General features: G+C 42.8%; 1 long non-coding RNA gene across 1 annotated transcript; it reads left to right on the plus strand.

The window, feature by feature from the left end:
* The first annotated feature begins 406 nt into the window (after positions 1-406).
* On the plus strand, positions 407-8115 carry LOC142803315 (uncharacterized). The gene is made up of 3 exons (XR_012894052.1): positions 407-483; positions 5670-6002; positions 8015-8115. It is a non-coding gene; the product is annotated as an uncharacterized LOC142803315 (long non-coding RNA).
* Positions 8116-8390: the final 275 nt, after the last annotated feature.

The following is an 8390-nucleotide window of genomic DNA, read 5'->3' on the forward strand; positions in this document are numbered from 1 at the left end:
TCATCAACATCTTCGCTTGTTTGCAAGAATATTCACGATTGTTATTATTCGGGAACGATTGTTATTATTCGGGAAACCCATATCATTCAAAAGCTAGTACACTGCGCTCCATTGTCAACGTCTGTTTGAGTATTCTTATTGGTGGTACTTTTGCGAAGAGTTTTTTAACATTAAAAGCCAAGGTTACCTCCAATTGAAAGCGTGCGCACTTTTGTGGCCTTCTTTAAGACTGGTGGCATCAGAGACCTGACTCTTCCTTATACGAATATTACTGTTTATCCGACACAGAGACTCGGGGAACGCATGCGGGGCGAGGAGCTACTACGTGTGGACAACTTGAAAGAGCTACGCAGCAGAAGAGATAAGAAAGGAACCACAATATCCGGATTGTGCCTGCTCGCTGTGCTGCCTCTAGTGGTGTGCTGCTTGCTCCTTGTAATTTTTCTGCAGTCTACCTCGTCCACAGATAGCACATCAAGCACGGTGAGGACTCTTTAACAAATGAACGCTGCAAGTGTGTCTTTCAACCCAATAATCATGAAATGCGAAACTTATTCCTGTTATGTCTGGTGGTGTGGCTTTCTTATGTGTATTTCAGTTTGTACCAAATATGAAGAATTGTTGAGCGTGCATGGTGCACCATCTTTGCAGAAATTCGCGTTTTCACGGGCACCTCACGTTTCCCAAGTATCGTCTGCAATGCTTAGTTCGTCGAATCACAAGGTACCTGTTTCTTGGTACACAAATAACACTATCCTCAAACGTAGCGTTTTCGTTACATTGTGCTTGCTACCCGTCTTGCAAAGAAGTATGAAGACAAGAACACGTCAAACACGCAAGTGCAATCTAATGATAGATGTATTCTGGGCGTCCAATTAACGCCGGTATTTGAAAACTCTGCTGTCTTCAATCGCACTATAATTACTTCGGTGCCACTATTCGCCCTCTTTACGCATCTGATATATTTTTTCCTAATTCTGTTCATGATGACAAGTGTGATCGTCCATAAGTCTGGTCATAAAAGCTTAAGGGCTGACAGTACTTTGTGCTACACTGCGGTGACCACGTATACGGACATGTTCTTGCACCAATAAATATGTAAAAACCTTGTATAAGTGTTCAGCTTATAAGTGTTAGTCGATGGAATACGTGCATTACAATGCTACAAAAGAGGTCTGGTTAATGCGACAAGCATACATTCTGTTTTTTAGACAAAATATGACCGCTGCCTTCTGTCAGTACAATGCCACACAAACGCTGATAACAATGTAAATATTATCAGATTTTTAGTGAACAATGCCCCACAACAATGCCACACAAACGCTGATGACAATGTAAATATTATCAGATCTTTAGTGAAGTTACAAAACAATATATCTAAGGTATTCCGCCTCAATTATTTTGAACGTCGGGGCTGTTTGAAACGTTCCGGAGCAACGCACTCGGTAGCGCACAGTAACTCTGTTTTAAGTACAGTTTTATGTGGCAGGTAATGTGATAGTAATATTTGTATGCAATGGTACCATGACCAGATAAACACATTTAGGGCTCCTCGCATGATGGATAAACTACAGCCGTAGTTTTACACCTACGAACGGCGCGAAAGAACGTGGCCTAAAGACTCGTTTTTCTTTACAACCAAGTCGCTAAAATGCTGCATTCACAGAATACTTATTGGTGCTTTTGTTTGGGAGGATACCAACAGCATTTTACAATGTGCTTGAAACCGAAAGCGGCACCCACTTTGAAGGTATTCTGGTAAATGAAGGGTACGAGGACGATAAACAGCACCCCGGAAAGTTGCACTCGCCGGTCGTGTTACAATGCATTAGCAGCCGAGCAGGACAAATGCTTTCGTAAGTTGTTTCAGGCATACGCAGAAGCAGTTCCACTTGCTTTGACATGAACGAAAAATCCACACTTTGAGAGCGTGCATGATGTATGCGCACATAGAAAAATGACGTGGCCAGCAGACGACGCACGGAGCAATCCACACTTGAACGCTTCATCAAGTTGCCGCCAGGTGGCAACTAGGCTCGATCGCGCGGCGAGTAGATGCGCTTAACGTGGACGCATCCACGCTGATCGTTCATTATGAAGTCATCCACATTGACGCTGGGGAACATCTGCATCCCTATGTCTAACCTCCATAATCAATGAATAAACTGATCCTTGTTGTCATAGAAGGTCGTGGTAGACTTAAAATGAGAATTGATCAGTGTGGCAGCCATAAGAGCGTCACTGGTTAGACGCTAAACTTAGGCTAAGGCCGTGTATTTCTCAGAACAGAGGTAACCAACGTGTGTCACTTCTTCCTCTTTGACAGCTGCAATTTTTCGCGGTTTGAGCATAGGTTGGGAACGCAAGACGTATGGTCACGCGAAGTAGTCACCCGTTGCGGCGCTATTTTTGGCAGAAATGAATGCTATCAGCAAGGCCAACGGTGATGGCAGGGTAACCCCAATGCTGTGGTAATGCTTCAACAAATTGCGCTTATTATACTCAAAACACAACAAACTGGACGAATGCATTGAAACGACTCCGACGGAAGTAATCATGAGTTTCGTGGTAATAATGTTATATTTCACTTTAGCAAGAGCCTGGTGACAAGAGAGTGATACATATATACAAGACGCATTTATAAAGGCTATTGTGTATGCAACCGTACCACAGTGGACAACGTCCCCGGCATCTCTTGTCGCGAACCAAGACGTCGTGGGTTGAACACTTGTTGACGCAGCCCTTTGGCTTTTGATCATATGTATTTTTTGACGTGATTTTCTTGACATAAGTACGTCATAGAAGTCGTGGTGGACTCCGGCAGCGATCACTTTTGTGTTTAAAAATTGGCCTTGTATCTGCCTGTTTTACTGCAAATGTCATCCAAAGACAGTAGTCTTCCATCTGAAGAAAGATAATAAAGTACTTATATGATGTTCAGTGCGAGAAAATCAAGGAATAAAATTCTGAAGGCGACGTTTTAGAGTGCCTTGATAGGCGTAGCGGCGGCAAACGAGCGCATCCAGGCACTCTACGCGGCGTTAGAGTAACGGTGTATGCTACATTAAGATAGCACAGTAGTGCATTTGTTTTCTAACGCTGCTAGCTAGTATGCACTGCAAAAACGCTGGTGCACAGGCTGCAACGCTGAAAGGGGTAGCCGCCCCTTCGGAATCCATTAAAGGACCGTTGTGCGCTCCATAGCTCGATAGCTGCAAACTGGTGCTTTTATTTCATTTAATTTTATGTTTTTAACCTTCGACAGCAAAGTAGTTTTGTAGATTCGGCACCCTTTTCAAAAACGTACTGAAATAATGAATGTTCTGGGCTTTGTGAGGCGCTCCTTGAATTTCGGAAGACCTATATGTTGTCTTCGTGAGTTGTTGCCTGGCTTGCACATTTGGCTTCCCTGGCAATGTTGCAGTGGCGGTGCATGCTATTCGGCACTACGCTACTTCGCAATGCCTACAGGACAACAAAGAAATGCTTTTGAACTTCCGTCTCACAGTCCCGAAAGCAGGTGTTTCTTCTTTCTTCACCAGTCATCGACACGCCAGGCATGTCGACTGGCGATCAGCAACAAGCTTCGTCGAAGGGCGGTAGGCTTAAGAAAGTCGCCTACAAAAACAGAGCGCAGCTTCACCGCATAAGTATGGATGCTAACCAGGCAAGATCGAGGACGTAGGCGCTACTCTGGTCTCGAAGGGAGAATATATGCTCTACGCTGCGTGACGCATGTGGGCCATTAGGCATTTACCTTGGTAAATGAAACGATGGTTCCTGATGTAGTAAGTGCGTGGCGTGCGCGCGCATTTCGGAGGCCATATAGAGTAGAATGCAATGCGATGGGTAGGTGCTATCACCATATTGTCTTAGGAAAGACTAAAAAACACCCACCTTTTTGTGCAGAGTTTCATTGTTAGAGCAGCGTAATAAAGGCTTTGGTTCCGAGTATAACTAACGTATGCCTCTTCAAGTACAAAGAAAAATGCCACAAAATATTGAGGTATTGATGTTCTGCCTCAAATATGCGCAACATTTGCTTTTTACTCGGCAATACGCACAAGTAGGAACGCAGAAACCATACCAGTAACGGTGGGTGCTGCGAATGCAGTTGCAGTTTAGCCGTTTTGGTTGGCGCACAGACAAGTCAGCCGACTGACAGAAAGACAGACAGAACAAAAGTTTTGAGTTTAAGAACCCCAAGAAAGACTCTCATATTTCAAATAATACCACAGTCACCTAGGCTTCACAGGACATCGATTCGTGTGGCGCGTTGCATATGCTGAATTTTAAGCCCATAACATTACGTTATCTGCCCCGGCCCACTTATTATTCCCAACGACAATAGCCAGCTTGTTGGCTCCCACACTTCGATTTAAAATCAACTTTGTTCTCTTCCTGTATTTTATGTTTATGATTCGCCGATCATTTTTGTTCGTTCTATCGTACTCTAAATCGCTGCATTTGTTTTCTTTTCTTTTCGCTTCCACCCCATATTTAGGTGCTATCCTTACACAATGATTGCATCGTTTCGCTTTCAGTAATTCTTGTTAATGATTGAAATATAAAGGGTTTAACCATCAAAAACCACCATATGATTACAAGAGATGTCGTAGTGGAGGACTCTGGAAATTCGGACCTCGTGATATCTTTTAACCTGCACCCAAATGTGGGAACACGGGCCTACAGTAGTTTAGCCTCCATTGAATATGCAGCCCCCAAAGCCTGGGTTCGATCCCGTGACCTGCGTGTAAGCAGCCGAGTACCTTACCCACAAGACCACCGTGTCGAACTCAGGGATGTTTGTAAATTAACTGACATATGTTTCAGAATGTATGTGGGTAGTGCTGCAGTCCATCCTTATTCACAAGCTCTACCTCTCAGTAATAAAAGCAAGTTTATTAAAGTCCAGGGCTTCCGTTAGGCACTCAACACTACCGAGGGCTATATTGCCACTCTGGAAATGTTTATCGTGCGCTATGCAACTGGGCATAATCATGATTGCTCGCGTTATCATGTTCAGTCCTACGTCAGTCCTACGTCAGTGTTTCTTGCAACTCGTCTGTGTCATTGCTCCATACGTCAGTTCTAAGTTGTGGTGGTGTCATCTTTTAATGTTTATTCCTATGTAATATATGTCTAGTATTTTAAACATCTTTTTAAAGCACGCAAAGAAAAGCTGTGGTGATGATATTTCCTTGTTTGACAGAGTATAATTTCGTCTTATGGAAGTTTTTTTTTATCTTAATAGTACTCCCACCTCTAGCGGGACAAACTTCATTGGTTCTTACTTTAAACGGAATGCCATACTGCGTCAGTTTACTAAAATTTACGCAAGGTGAACTACGGAGCAAACAAAAGGCAGGCTGGCAACAAATAGCGGACAAATACAAGCCTTCGTATACGTTTTCTAATGACTGGACTTTCGTCTTTTGCTCAGTTCAAGTTCCATGATTAACTGAAGTTGTTTTGATGTATGACGTTGATATATCATTATTCCGAGAAACGCAGTATTAGTACATTTCCGTAATTTTATAGCACGAGAAGTCATGGGCATGCATTCTTTTGAGTCTTTCTTAAAGAAACGGGTAAAAATATTTGATGCAGCAGTAGAAATAGTAGCAAACATCAACTGTACAAATCTCATTTTGTGCCGCATTCGTTAGGCAGGAGGACTGCACGGGTACTACGTTCGCTCAGTGTCTTCGTTCGACGTGGCCGACACAACATCATCCAAGTCTGGACCCGAGCCTGAACCGGCTTCTCGGGGAACGTTAGGTCCTTCACAACCTGTGCCTCAACCGCCTTCTCGAGGAACGTTTAGTCCTTCACATTACGTCAAACCATCGCGGGGCTCAAACCAAAGTGTATGCACAAATCCCTGGTGCCGCTTCACCACCCAGTGGCTAAGGACAAAACTTGACTTCTACAAGGACCCCTGCAAGGACTTCTACAGCTACGTTTGCGGAACTCACAAGGGGCCCAGTCAACTGACCCAAGTACGTTTGCATGGCACGTTTTTATCGAGATAAAGCACGCTAATGTTCCACTAGGCTTAAGACAGAAAGAACACAGAAGGTTTCAAGCGAGCCCTTTCGTTATTCTATGTGTCATCAATGAGCAAAACATTCACACTTCCGCCCGGAACAGGAAGCGTGGTGAGTAAATGCAATGCATTAAACAGGTGGGCAAAGGCTCGTTACCTCATTGCTGGTATGTATTGTCTCAAACATCCGCATGTTCATATGCCGCAAACAAACAAGCACGGTTTCGGCAATTGCAAGCAAAGTCGAACACATGCCTCTGTGAACACAGGGCATCTGTCACATCCCTCACCGGATAAACACTATAAACGAAGAAAAATAGGCATAAGGCATTTTCTCTGACTACCTTAAATGGTCTTGCAAAGGGTCGCTAGGTATTAGTAGATTGTGGTTGAAAATTATAGGATCGTGAAATATAGTGGCTGATTTAGGCATTTTCTCACGACTTGAGTCAAGTTATATTGATTGCTTTGTTAAAATCTAGCAGAAAGTGGATATATAACTGACTGACTGAAAGTGGTCATCATGTTTTCATAAAAATTTGCGCATTTTAAACATAAAAACGACATTCACGAGGGAGACGTGTATTACTTATTGTATGGTTCGGAAGCTTCGGCAATTGTCGAAGCTATGGATAAGAAACAAAATTTTCAGTGCTGCTTTATTGATGTTGGAATGCATGCCTCACATTATATTTATGACTGTCCAATGTACCATCAAAACCAACAGTTTCAACAGGGTGAAACAGAAGCAGCGCGCAGCATCGCGAATGTTTCAACATACTTTATCTCAGCGCACAACTACGCAGACACAAGACAACAAGGAACCAACCACAGTGCTGACTCACTTTTCAATTTTCAATAAAAACGTGGACGAAAAAAGAACACTCCAACCTACACACCATGTGACCACACTGAAGAAAAAAATGGCAGGTCAGCTCAAATTTTGAACAATGAAAGAAAAAAACTGACACACCCCACGTGTACTCTTTAACAGCTTGAAAGATATTGTGTTATCTAAAATACTAACATCGCTATCATGTAGGGCTATAGGAGGCACGTAATGCATTCCCCCCTCCCCCTTTCTCTGCTATTATATGTTTCAGTTATTTCTCGTGTGATTTGATCGCTGTTTTTGATAGAACTTTAGCTTCATAAAAAATTGGTGCGCAGTGGCACTGCACAACATGTTGCGACACACGTCAGCATACAATCCCCTGAAACAAACGCCTGTCTAGTCATGCGCTGTGCTAAAATAAGCTCAGGTATTGTCACCAACGGGCACAACTTTCAGTCATGCGACTGTTGTTTTTGAAAATACATAACAATGAGTCGCATAGTAAAATGCTGGAAAATAGTTAGGATACAATGGTGTGTCCCAAGGAGGGGCATATGCAGCAATTTTTTTACCGCGGAGAGTGGGTGCACCACGACGATTTGGAGTTCTTCATGAAATAACCATTTTTTTGCTCTATATGCCATGGTGAAAAAAATTGGTGAGGGATGGGGGGCACGGGCCTGGTGTGCCACCCCAATGCTACGCAACTGGTCACAGAAAAATTAGCATAACAAAGGAAAGGTAAGTAAGACAGATGACAGCAGTAGGTAAAGTACTGTTCTCACACCTTTCTTAAACATGGATATGTAGGCATCGAAAGACAAGTTGGGTAGAGTTCAAGGACGCTTTCAAGTCATCGCTTTCTTCCAAGACATTCAATTTGAGTTTCTATAAAAAAGGTGACACCAGAGCTGCTATTCCATGAGAAATCTGCACCTGTAAGCATTGTTAAAAGTTTAACATAAACCTATAGGGGTACGAAGTATCCGAGGCGGCAAATATAAGTTTTTATCAATGGTGCAGGCTAATTGCGATCCTGTAACAGATTCATTCTAAGGTTACCTTGTAATATAGCTAAGCACAAACTTTCTCTGATGTTACTCATAATTTTATGTTTTCTTGATTTTCAGGTGGCACAAACTTTACGTCAGGAAAATATACAGTACCTTGCGCAACTGCAAGTGCCAACCTCACATCAACGCTCATGGGAAAAAGCAGCGGGAATGTTACAAACCTGCACATCTTTTGTGAATTCCGAGAAAACGGAGGTAAATACAAACTCTAACCAATTTCGCCTTAGAGATACTCAAAGCTTTGCCTGTTCGTAAGTAAAACACATCTAGTCTATTGAATTCTTTTCATGAAATAATGACCCATAACAAAAGAAGGTGGCCCTGACACGATCTTTCTTCTTTCGATAAAACTCTTAAGTAAATAGTAACATTTCCTGCTTCACCATGCGCGAGGCACATTTCACCTGTTACTAAATTACTCAAACGAAATTGG

Source organism: Rhipicephalus microplus, chromosome 3 (assembly GCF_043290135.1).
Source record: "Rhipicephalus microplus isolate Deutch F79 chromosome 3, USDA_Rmic, whole genome shotgun sequence".
NCBI classification, from domain to species: domain Eukaryota; kingdom Metazoa; phylum Arthropoda; class Arachnida; order Ixodida; family Ixodidae; genus Rhipicephalus; species Rhipicephalus microplus.